General features: G+C 42.7%; 1 pseudogene; it reads right to left on the reverse strand.

Annotated features, from left to right (window-relative positions):
* Positions 1 to 13,359, reverse strand: part of LOC109845217 — a 39,788-nt pseudogene extending 26,429 nt beyond the window's left edge.

Raw genomic sequence — 13,669 nt, forward strand, 5'->3', positions numbered from 1 at the left:
AAGAGCTTAGGATCCCTCAATTTTCTTTGATGGCTGACCACTCTAAGCAGAAGAAGATACCTACACAAATGTTGGTGGGTTGAAGTTGAGCTCTCCGGTGGTTCCTCTGACGATCAAGTTAGTAATAATCTTAATGAAAGTGATTTTTTAGGGATTTTGGGGGTAGAGAACAGTGTAACCCCATGCAGAAAACAATCTGCATATTTATAGTGAGCCAAAAAGGGTATTTGGGTAACGTCAGACGGGTCCATATAGTAGGCTTAGTCAGTCGACACTTTACTCGAGTTGGCAGTAGGTGATCCAAGTCATCTTTGTGTTTAATGCGATGGCGACAGAATGGCTAGGGTGATGGCATGGTCGAAGAAGTCATGATTTCGGTGGGGGAGTAATAACGGCTCTAGTCATGCATTTAATGCGATAGTGACTAGCTGACATCATTGGGGAAGATGAAACAAATAGGTTCTCCCATGGTTCAAAATGCGTGGTTTAAGATTTGTCGTTGGGTCTGAGTGGCGACACCTTTCGCCTCGGTGCTTCGAGCATGTAGGCAAATAAAATTGCGTTTATCCCTAACAAGTTCGCCTGCAAGGCTAAACTTCGCCTACATGTTCAAGTTCGTGTGAACATGGCTCACTCTGCTTGTTCGCCTGAACAACTAAGTGCACATCAGGTCAAGTTCGACTAAATAACTTGACTTTGCCTATATGAGTAAAGCTCGCCTCCAAATGAGCTAAGTTTGCCTGAATGCTTAGCTCGCCAACTTCGCCTGCAAGCTAGCTAAGCTCGCATGAATGCTTGGCTCACCAACTTCGTCTACACGCTTAAAATCTCACCTGATAGCTCGCCAAGTTCGCCTGAACTACTTGACCGAGTCAGCTCGAATTGTGGGCACGGTTGCAACCACTTCCCAATATCTAAGGAGGCGGTTACAGTCGTTCTTCTCTATAAAAGGCCACAAATGGCTATAGAAAAGGGGAACTTTTGGCAATTCGACTTCTTGACATTCAGGAGAACCGAACTTAAGCATTCTTGTGCATTCGGTCTTCAATTCCTAGCTTGGGTGTTCGAATTCGTTCAACCAAACTTCTACCACGCGCTGAAACTTGTTCGCAATCTCGTTCAAATCGTCAAAGGGAAGCAAACTCGACTCAAACATCGAGCGAAGCGTCGTATCGCCCCAAAGATCCCACGTTAAACAAAGAGAGATCGAATCAATTCCCTTTGCTTCTGTGTAAAATCGATTTCCATTTGTAATACAAATTCAATTAATACCAATTAACGAGATTGCTACAGGGACGACCGTTGAGTCCCTCGTCATCGATTTCGATCAAGCCAAGTACGAAGAGTACTTATCTTCGGCCTCTTCTGGTGCTAAGAGGTCACGCAAATATCGTAAAGTGATGCGTGTGACCCAGCCCCAACAAACCAAGGCTACTACGCCTGAAAGCTCTACCCGAGCAAGCATTAGGGGTTCCACCCCTCCCAAGGCGGTTGAGGCCGACCAAAAGGCCAAGAATGCCAATAAAGGAGTTGCTCGATGGGTTGTCAAAATCCACGCAAACTCCTGTCCCCGAGGAGACCAAAGTTCGTGTTGGCGCAAATCATGCCTTCACCGTTGACATGAACGCTCATCTCTCAAAGAGGGTCAAGCAGAGGTGACGACAAGCTCGCGCTTGCTATGAGGCACGTGTCCTAATCTCCTATGACGGCCTAAACTACTATTCAGGCCTGAAAAAACAAAACTAGAGTCGGTAACGAACGCAGAGTTCTCAGTTCTGGCAAACTACAACAAGTTCCTAAATCTGGCGAACTCAACAGTTCAGGCAGACTTCACATTACTGCCGAAGATCACCATTCAGGTGAACTTCACAGGCCAGGCGAACTTCACAGGCCAAGCGGACTTAGTCGCTCAGGCGGGCTTAACTCAACAGGCGAACTTCACCAAGCTTGCCTGACTGTCCAACTTCGCCTGACTGTTCAACCTTGCCTGCAAAATGACTTTCGACAGAAAGGTAAAGCATGTGAAGTTTTCTCCACAGGCGTGCAAGTTCGCCAAAAAGATAAACTTCGCCTGAAAGAACCACAACTGGAACCTCGCCAGCAAACTCAAGTTCGCCTAACGGGCGAACCTCACCAGACTAGGCAGCTTCGCCTATCAAGGCAAGCTCATCGGATTCCAACACTTAATGATTTTTCCAAGTGTCCTTCCAAGTGCCCTCTTAAGTTCTCTTCTTGCGAGCACTCGGCCGGTCCTTCTAACGCTGGGGGTTGTCATCATCAACCTACGGGGATCTTAGAAAGCGCTTGACTCGTAAACGCACTATTCATGAGGCAACTCCTCAGTGTCACTGCGAGAGGCTTATTACGGCGGTACTTGATGACTGCCGATATGCTGAAATATCGAAACCATCGGTGTTTGAGAGGCTCTCTCAGCGACCAGTGGAGACAAGATCTCCTCGCCGAAGACGCAATCGTCAGAGGAGACGAGCTTATGATGACTTGGATTTCTCAGCTGCAACTGTCAACGAGACGGGGAAGACCAAGGCAAAAAACTCAGACTCTTTCGACACTGAATTTTCACCGGGATTAAAAGGCATCTCCATTGAGCCTGAGAGTGTCTACTAGCATACCCGGACTAAAAAGGTGGTTGCTTTACCCTTTAACTATAAGCGACTAGAATCTGTTTCTGATGACGACGACGATGATTGCTCGCCAGTAGCAACGTCTCAGGCGTCAAACTCGATCCAAAGCGAGCATGCAAAAATGCATATGGCTGAAGTCCTTGATGAAGTGGCCAGAAGATTGGAAGAGCAACAAGCTACGATTAGCATGCAGCAAGCGACAATCAACACTATGAAAGAGATGCTCGAAAAGCTTCTGGAAAAGAAGAAGAAGAAGAAGAAGAAGAAGAGAATCTCACGGGCTCCCTTAAAGTCCTCCACAAAGAATAAAGAGCGGGAACCTACTCCCCCCAAACGACAAAAGGAGAAGATAACCCCGAGTCATCCTCTGATTCGTCATCCGAGTCTCCGGAAGGGTCATCGTATTTTGGTAGCAACTCCCGAGACAAGAGGCTCGACGAGTTCCAAAGCCAGTTCGACGCCTTGAAGCTCAAGAAGAATATGAATCAACTGGCGGTAGTCAGGCCATATCTGGGATATGGTTCCCTATCCGGCAAAGTTCAAGCTCATAAGCCTAGTCCAGTTTGCCAGTAAGGGATCTCTCTCACAACATATCTACTATTTCTTAGCTCAACCAGGATTTCTCATGGGACACGATCCTATCCTCACTCGGTTATTCATCGGAACCCTGAAGGGAGTGGCCTTCGAATGGTTCTGCAAGTTAAAACTAGGTTCCATTAAATAGTAGGCTGACATGGAGAAGCTGTTCCTAACACGTTTCTTTGATGATGACACGGAAGTGTCAATGTCCACTCTGCTGGCTGAAAAGCAGAGAAAAAGGGAGTCGGTCAACGACTTCATGAAGAGATTCAGGAATCGGTCGCTGCATTGCCATGACCAGGTCTCTGAAAACACGTTGATCGAAATATCTTGCAATAACCTCTATCTATATTTTGTCTAAGGTTTGCGCGGTGGAAACCTGAACTTGGAAAGAGCTTGTTCGCCAAGGTGTGCAAGTAGAAAATATGCTCAAAAGGTTAGAAGTCGAAGAACCTCAATCTAAAAGAGGAACTCCGGAGCGAAGTTCATCCAGAAATCCCTCTCGGTCGAAGGGTAAGGAGACTATGGCTGTCGAAACTACTCTAGCCTCCAAACCGGCCCAGAAGCAAAAATCTACCTCTTCTGAACCGCGCTCTCAGAAGCAGTATGACTTCCGAGAAGATCAAGTTGCTGCTATCCTCAATACGCTGGTCAAAAGCAATAAAATAAAGCTGCCAGAGGTGAGAAAGACGGAGGATCTGAACAAGACGAATGATCCCAACTATTGTGCGTACCACAGGATGGTTCATCATCCCACTTCCAAATGTTACGTCCTCAAAGATAAGATTCAGGCCCTTTATGAAGCAGGAGTCTTGAAGAAGGAAACGGCGCAGAAGAAAGTGACTACGAATATGGTCATTCTAAAATTTGGGACAAACCACCCGGAAGTCCATGCACCAGCAGGAGTCGTACTCATCCCTAAGGCGGAATTAATGATCGTCAACACTGATCCTTACAATCAGCAGGAGAAAGGTTTGGTACCGCAGACCTTGCCGTCAGGACAACCGATGTGGGTCTATCCCGATCTCCTTTACGATGAAATGTGGACTTCTAAACATTCGAAGAAGTCCAAAGGAAAGGCAAAACTCTGCAATGTTGTATCTGCAATTCCGGACGATGAAAAAATGGAAGCAACGGTCCTCACCGATTCCGACGACGAAGCAGCAGTATTGGCTACCAGGGCCGGGAAAGACTTTGCTAAACACTACCCTCAAACGGAGAAAAATCTTACCAAGCCGCCAACAAGGCAGTCACCGACAGTCTAGCCAGGTCCCGACAAGTCTAAGCAGAAAAAGCATGAAGGAGACTCTTGTCAACTCAAGTGGTCAACCTTTTTAGTTCGATGTGCTCGCACAGCTGGCTAATATTCCAGCCAGGATCACTTTGTATGAACTCCTGCGGCTATCCAGGTCTACTCGGGAGGCTTTGCTTGAGGCATTAGTCGATGCTGACGCTTTCGTAGCCCATGTGCCACCGGCACTAGAAGAAGAAGAGGAAGAGGGAAAAAAGGTGTCCACAATGCTGCTTGGCATCCAACCAACAGGTGTCTTGCATAACCTTTACTCCTGACGACATGCTCATCAAGACCACGAAGCATGATCGGCCACTATATTTCACCGGGTACATCAGCTCCGCTAGAGTGGATAGAATCCAAGTGAATCCAGGCTCTGCGCTGAGCATCGTGCCCCTAAAGTTTATTCAACATTTGGGGGTGCCTCGGAAGCATTTGTCTGCAACAAGCACCACCATCTTCGGCTTTAAAGCCACTGGAACCTGCCCATTGGGTAAGATCCGCCTTAAATGTCAGTTGGGCGACATGAAGACTAAAGTAACCTGCTATGTAATCGATGTGGAACCATCTTATAACATGCTATTAGGTCGGCCATGGATACATAGTAACCTAATCATCCCATCCACACTACATCAGTGGATGAAATATGTGAACGATTACGATCAAGTAGAGATGGTATTTGTCGAAAAGCAACCCTTCAAAGGAGTCGAGAACTTTCAAGCCAGACTCGTAAGGATTAAAACCTTTAGGTGTCGCGTTGGCACTCCGGTACCACTTGCGAAAAGTCAATGTATACCAGAGTTGCGTGGTCTTGGGTGGCAACACAAATCGAGCAGTGGTGTATCCTGCCTGATGTCAATACCAACCCCACGCGCCATTAATTAATCCTCCATCATAATTCAGCTGAGAATTCGGGTTCCCTACATAGAGCTGTCATACCCGAACTGGCGAGCAAACCGGCATGGAAAGTAGGGCTCCATGTAGCAGATCAAGCACGTTCTAAAAATGTGGTAGCCCGGCCGGATGTTGACTAGCCAACGAAAGCTGCCCAGGGATAAAGCACTGTAGTTATCTTCCGCTGGCACGTCCTCAAAAGACTCAACATACTCTTCGTCGGAGAAATAGGGAAAACACCGGTAAAAGTTATAATTGCTGAAGAAAGACAGTGCCTTTCTCATCTCAGCAATGTATTTATACATCCAAGAACACTTTTCCAAACATTGGACCTAAGGGATCAGTCGCCCTTCTCGTCGCGCTGCCGGTGCCCTCATTAGGCAGTTCCAGTGCAGCACGTACCACGCCATTAAGTACATGTATGGGAGACTAACACGCGGATTAGGAGTTTTAGCAACTTCTTTCTTCTCAACGAACACAACTTTGCAAAATTATGCCGTCAGATTACGCAGTCCACCCTGAATACACGCTACCATGGTTGGAAGCAGCACATAGGGTCGTCCGTGAGCCAAACGGACTGCAGGGTATACCACCTTCACTGGGATGGCTTCAAACGAGTGCATAGGGACCACACAGCATTTCAGTCACAGCATCAACTACCCAGCGAGTAGAGCCTTGTTTGAAATCGGGACCTTAGCCTGGTGGTGGAAGGACTGGAAAGTCGTCCCCGTTTTAAACCCCCCTTCATTCGAGTCGAGAGTGTATAAGAGCGACTTGCACTCAAAAATCCGCTACTGCACTGCTACCTCATCACAAATATCCAATGGCAAAATTGGCATCTTCTTGTCATTGGTGTTTTAGAACAGGTAGTCAGCCCAATTTTTATAGCTGATCCCTTGATTCCTCTTCTTCTTACCCCTGTGATCCACCACCCCGACGGTATGCAAGCATATGTGGCAGTGGCGGAGTAGCTCCCATAGGGTCTCGACAACTTAGAGAGATTTATCTGAGAGATAGTCAATCTCTCTTTGTCCGGGGATGTACTCCTCGTACGGGAACTCCCCCATCGATAACCCCAATACTTCATACATCTCGTGTAATGTGAAGCCCAGTTCGACGTTCAAGGTGAAGAATGTACCAGTCTCGGGGCAGTAGAGCTCCAAAATGCTCTGGAACTTAGCTGCATTGATTTTAAGGCTGAATTGGGTAGCCCTGAGGGGTATATAACTTTGTACCTTTCATATCGAAGTTCTCTAATATAAATTATGTAATCCAGGACCACCAGTGTGTTGCCAGGTGCAGAGTGGATCCACCCAGGAGCCCTGAAATCCTTCGATAGGAATTAGCCTCCAGCATTGAAAATTTTGACGAAAAATCTCTGCCACCGCGGCCGTCTCCCCGATTGGCAAATCGCTCTGTAGCAAATCGGGATGCAAGGCTATAACACATTTGCTCGAGCTATCAATGCCGAACCCAGCTTTTGAGCTTGTGAAAATGCCACAAGTGACCCTATCCTAGATGAGGTCAAATACCAGTTCATCACTCTTGGCACGGAGAGTGATCGCAACTCTACAATGGAGAATCCCCTTGGCATAACGAGGATAGAATATCGGACGTTGTCCACAACACGGAGCCATCTGCTCTCGCTAAGGAGCAGACTCATTGGATCAGCCTTCGCATCACCAAAAAAGAAGCAGGGCTTCCTCATCTCCTTCCGCTTGGAATCAGTGAGGGCAGCATCGGTGATAAATTCCTGAAGTGTCAGATAACGACCCTCGGAAATCCTCTGTTCTCGCTCCGCAGAGCTGTCAGGAGAGAAAACTGATACTAACTCGTGAATCGGGAGCATGACTGGAGTGTGGAATCTTACCTATTGGCATGACCAATGACATTGAACCTGGGAATAGCCTCTCCAGAATAAGCCACTGCAAAACAAAGAACATGAGAAATTAGAACTCTTTGACATGGAGTCGAAAATTTTCGCTAAGTCCTAGAGATAGGCAAACTACGCCGTATAGGCGAGCTCCGTTAAGTTGGCGAGCTAACAAAGCTCGCTTGACATAGTGAACCTCGCCTGACAAGCGAAGTTCGCCTGAACAGGTTAAACTTCGCCTAACAAGCGAAGCTCGCCTAACATAGTGAATCTCGCCTGACAAGCGAAGTTTGTCTGAACAGCTAAACCTCGTCTGACAAGTGAAGCTCGCCTGACATCGTGAACCTCGCCTGACAAACAAATTTCACCTGAACAGATAAACTTCGTCAGAACTGACGAAGCTCGCCAGAAGAATGAACGACGCATGTTCATCTTCTCCAAACCTCATAACAAAGTCCTTGAAACTTACCTGAGGATGGCGGAGCAACGCTAGAGGCAGTGGAAACAGAGGTTTTCCCCTTTCCCTTAGAGGCGAGAGCCTTGGTCTTGGGTGCCATTTCGAAAAAGTAACAGTAAATTCGCTCGGGGATTTTGAAAGTTCTGGCGAAAAAAGCTTAAATGTGCAGAAAATTCTCACAAAGAACAGAAAGCCTATATATAGGCAAGAAAGCGACGGCTCGGATTAATTTCCCAACCGAGACGGCGGTTAGGCTTGAATGAAACGCTTCAAATTCGACTGTTTCAAACGAACGGTCGTGATTTACTCTGGATTCAACGGCCAAGATCGGATATCCAAACAACGAAACTGTTCAATTCACTCGAGCGGACGAGATCTGACTGTTTTGAAATCGACGGTCGAAATTAACGCTGGAATCAACAGTTCGGATCAAATATCCAAACGACACAATAGTTTTGATTTGATATCAGCGATTGAGATTCAAATATTCGACGTGAATGGCCGCGATTTATCCTAAAAGAGACGGTTGGGATTTGATCGACGCAATGGCTCAGATCAAAAGCGTGAAAACGAGGAGGCCACATCACGTCGTATTTAATGCGGCCTGACACGCCAGCACCGCCTTAGCTGGCGAGCTTCGAACCTCGCCTGCAAGTCTAAGGTTCGCCTGCAACTGCTTGGTTCACCTGCAGACTTAACTTCGCCTGTGATGCTAAGTTCACCTACGCATTTAGCTTGTCTGAATTCATTGAGTTCGTCTGAAAAGCTCAACTTTGCCAGAATGGCCAAATTCGCCAGAAAATTCCTCCACTTCGCCTGAGTGATCATTTTTCTTATTCAAAGTATTTCAGACCCATGCAACCTAATTTGGGTCTGAAAACTTTGAAGGGAGTTTTGTAGGCAAATAAAATTGCTTTTATCCCTAACATGTTCGCCTACAAGGCTAAACTTTGCCTACATGTTCAAGTTCACTTGAACATGGCTCAGTCTGCTTGTTCGCCTGAACAACTAAGTGCACACCAGGTCAAATTCGACTAAATAACCTGACTTTGCCTATATGAGTAAAGCTCGCCTGAATGCTTAGCTCGTCAACTTCGTCTGCAAGCTAGCTAAGCTCGCCTAAATGCTTGACTCGCCAACTTCGCCTACACGCTTAAAAGCTCGCCTGCTAGCTCGTCAACTTCGCCTGAACTACTTGACCGAGTCAGCTCGAATTGTAGGCACGGTTGCAACCACTTCCCATGATCTAAGGAGGCGGTTACAGCTGTTCTTCTCTATAAAAAGCCACGAATGGCTATAGAAAAGGGGGACTTTTGGCAATTTGACTTCTTGACATTCAGGAGAACCGAACTTAAGCATTCTTGTGCGTTCGGTATTCAATTCCTAGCTCAGGTGTTCAAATTCGTTCAACCAAACTTCTACCACGCGCTGAAGTTTGTTTGTAATCTCGTTCAAATCGTCAAAGGGAAGCAAACTCGACTCAAGCATCGAGCGAAGCGTACTATCGCCCCGAAGATCTCACATTAAACAAAGAGAGATCGAATCAATTCTCTCTGCTTTTGTGTAAAAGCGATTTCCATTTGTAATATAAATTCAATTAATACAAATTTCGAGATCTTATTTTACGACAAACAGAGCAAGCCCAAGTGAGGACATCTTTCATCTCGAGCTTTTGAGAGAAAGCTTACGTGAGGACGCCTTCCACCTCGGATCTCAAAGTGCTTTAAGAAGGGGAGTCGACATTTGTGAGACCAGGTTGGGTTAGTGTTATAATGCTTAACTTGGCTAAGCAAAACATGTGTCGCCATCTCTGGAGTAGGTTACACTTAGCAATTTCTATGACACAACACTTTGAATTTTAAATCAGGTTGCTAGAGTTGATGAAGTAGGCTATGTTCCACCGTGAATTTGGGACGATTGAACCCGGGTCAGTGTTCACTATGGTGTCTCACATTCCTGACTTCTATGGGTTTATTACTTGTCACTAGGAGTAGCAAGTTTCCATAAATTAGGCGAACAAGATGAAAGGAGAGTGATATAGGATTTTGACATGAAATGGAGAAATGGGGCTATGCCTATGTTGTCGTTCCTTCTTTTGTTGTCTATGGATTTTCCCCTATTCTTGAGCTTTTTTTAACATTCACTAGTATTATGGTGCATGCAATGCGTGCATGAGATGACATAGAAGAGTGGCGGTTAAATTGTTAAGGAAACAAATGGCTTCTTAAATTTTGTTTTATGTCCATGTATAAGGGCATTTCAATATATCTTTTGCGGATGGGAGCATTACTTCCTTTAATTTGTCAAATGGCAGAGCATCACAACATAAGATTCGATTACAGAATGCCTTGATTGAGATGAAGGGATTAAAATGGCTACCATGTATGTTAAATAAAGTAGACAGGTATTTATTAGAAAGACTATTTCATTTTGAAGTACAATAACAGAAAAAATTATTCACCAAAAAATTGAGGTTCTTGCAATTTATACGTAAAAAAATAAATAGGTAAAAAACAAATCTTTATTTAAAAAATAACCTTTTCTTGAATAGTGACCCTGGCCAAGACTTTGATGTTTGGTGTTGTGCTGCTCCTTTGTCGAAGGGCACGACCTCTTTTTGATTGCATCTTTCAAATTAATCATTTTTTCCTAAGTTTTTCAACTTCTGCCGTATATATTATTCAAAATTCTCAAGTTATTTTGATGGGACATGAGAATTGGTTCTCAGATCATCACAAATTGAGAATTTTACTCCCAGACGTGGTGAGAAACAAAAGGTAATTGCCTTATGTTTTTTTATATTAACTTAACAGAGGAGATGTCTCATAATAGAATGGAATGGAAGAATATCATTCACATAACCAACCCCAAACATTTGAGATAAAGGCTTTGATGTTGTTATATAGCAGAAGCGGTTTTTATTTGAAACGTGCTAGGCATATTCAATTTATTCGAGCTCCCAATTTTTCCCCTTTCACAATAAAAAAGGTGTTATAAGTTATTATTTAAAAGAGTTAGTAAGTTAAGAGACATGTGTGGTATTTTCTTGAAACCATGACTTACAAAGGGTATAACACAAAAAATAGGCACCAAATCCCAACCTTCTCTTTACTAGTAATAGATATGCAAACATATGTATTACTCATTTTACCATAACCCTTTTTGCCAACGAACAATCCACTTATATGTTATATTGTCCTCAATTAAACGCTAGAGAAAATGTGTCTTACAGCATTAAGTAATACAACAGCAGATAAATGTATATAAAAGAAGAGATAAAAAGATTATCGACACAAGTTTGAAGTTGGTGTAACTTAAAAGGGTTTTTTTAATATAAATCTTGTATATTTTGATATTAGTCCACCAAATCTCAAAATTTGATATTAATCCCCTAAATCCTTTAAGTATGTTGATGTAAGTCCTTCTGAAACAAATTATGGATAAAATGCTAACCGTGGTTGGGTTAGTAGTGCACCATAGTTAGATAATTATAAAATTATCCTTATTTAAGACTAATTAGTCCCCCTCTCATTTCCACGTGATCTTGTTAGCCCCAAAATTAGAAACTTCAGTGACTTGAACTTGAGAGCCTGATTCAAGAGCTTAAACCTAATTCGGGGTAAGAATTATTTAATGAAGACGTCTTTTTTAAGAGACATTGGAGGGTTTTTATTGGTTTCATGGAGAAAGTAGCCATTGCTTTCATGGGTTAGACGAAGGGTCAACTACAAGGAAGAGGATTGCTTAAATGGGTTTAAGCTTAGATTTTTTTAAATGGGTCAGGGCATTATTGGATTTAAGTTAATGATTTTTGGGTTTGGGTACACAAGAGAAAAACTGAAAGTACACGCTAATATGTTAAAACTTGCAGAATATTCCTTCAATTTTAACAGGGTGCTAACTAGATGGACTATATCAACACGCTTAAAGGATTTAGGAGACTAATATCAAATTCAATTTTTTAGGGGACTAATATTCAAATAGGCAAGATTTGAAGGACTAATATTGAAATAACCTAAAAAGACATCACTTGGCAAAGGCAACAAGAGGGATATTGTTGCATCAAAGAGAAAATTTATTAGTCAACAAAGGATAACCTTTAATAAATCATCAAGACTATCCTCAACGGCCAAGACTAAATACTTAGTACCAAATATTCACATAAAACCTAGAAATTCATTTAGGAAAAAAAATGACATAACACAAGACTCTTGAAAGACATACAACATAGGCTCCAAGAAGTTCTAGTTTAATGAGGAAACTAGCCATTACAATAATGATACATATATAAGCACCAATTTTCTTGGCCAACAACTTCTACTTCGGTACTTTGCTAAAGTTAGATTACATCTCTGTCATCTTAATCCTATAATTCAAGGTTCCTCTCATCTAACACTATCTCCCTTTCTAATTTTGAGATTTCATGTTTACAATCTCACCAATTAGTACAAAGCTTACCAGCATATAGCATGCAACTTCATATCTCATCTGAATATACGTAAAAGTTATCCAATACTCATAAGAACTAAAAACATAATGTTAGTGGATGATGATAATAAATCTCACTACCAATTATTCTTACACTAGTTAATACTAACTATTCTATCATATAAAAAAGAAAACGTTAATTAAAAAAAGTATTCTATCATATACAACCATAATGCAGTGTTATATCTAGCACACTTTTTTTAAACCACAACGATCACTCTAGAAATCCTAGAGTGTAAGCTTTCTTTTAACTCAACTAAAAACAGATCTACATCCATCTCTTTCTTCTTCATGAACCTCTCAGCTAACCACTTTACTGTGCAAATAGCTCCAGGGAAAACCTCTGGAACAATGGTCTTAAGACCAAGTCTTTTATCCTAGAGATTACTTGTTTTCTTACTCTCTGCTCAGTTACTCACTCATAAATTTTGATTGTGTTATCTAGTGCACATAATTTTCCATACCTGGGCCATTCTTATAAATAGATATCAAAGTGCTATAATACTACCCCTTGAATAAACACTCGTAGTAAAGAATATTAAACGCAAGATAATTCCAGTCCAGTCCAAACAATATGATTTTGAATCTCTTGTATTTCTTCACTATAAAACTTGCGAGCATACTATCTAATTACTGGGCATTTTTAAATAATAATAATAACTAGCTTATGTCAATAACACTGTACAGGTGTTTCAAACAACAAGATCCCTATGTAAATGAAAAGTATCAACATCAAAATCCCGAATACAACAAATCAAAATTAAACCCACAAAATCAAATAGTGCAAAAGAAAGAAACATACAGATTTCTCATAGTGATCCCTCTCAGTCGTCGTACAAATATCAGATGTACACATCAGCCTATGTTCGTTCTTCCAGTACAGATCTAATCAATAAAAAAATCAAAACTCTCAGTCTTCGAGGTAACAAAGAATTAGGAGATTTGACTATTTTGGGGGTCGGCAGCGTGAGAATGAGGGCAATCGCAGCCTCGGTGGCCACGACGTACGCGAGGATCATCCACTGCAACGCCATTCTCTCGTTCTTCTTAGTTTGTTCCCAACGCCGATGATTTTGATTTGGTGCTGGATTTTGATCGCTTAGAGAAGGGGTTGGTAGAGAATTAGCTCTAACCCCGTGCAATGCACGGAGTTGTTTATCAGCAGATAAAATTTATAAAGAAGAAATTTTCTAAATAAACTCATTCCAAATTTTATTCTCAAAAATCGACCATATTCAAACTTTATTATAAAAAATTAACCTACATTCTCGCCACATCAGCATCGTGGCCAGAAAGTTGGTCGATTTTTTTGTAAGTACGATTCTAATTAATCGGGTTGGCAACCCCGACTATTTTGGACCTCGCCCATAATTTGGCTGCTAAATTAGTCGGGGTTCAAAACCTCGACTAATTTAGCACATATCTAAATTTGCCAGGATTGGAAA

Source organism: Asparagus officinalis, chromosome 6, assembly GCF_001876935.1.
Source record: "Asparagus officinalis chromosome 6, Aspof.V1, whole genome shotgun sequence".
Lineage (NCBI taxonomy): Eukaryota > Viridiplantae > Streptophyta > Magnoliopsida > Asparagales > Asparagaceae > Asparagus > Asparagus officinalis.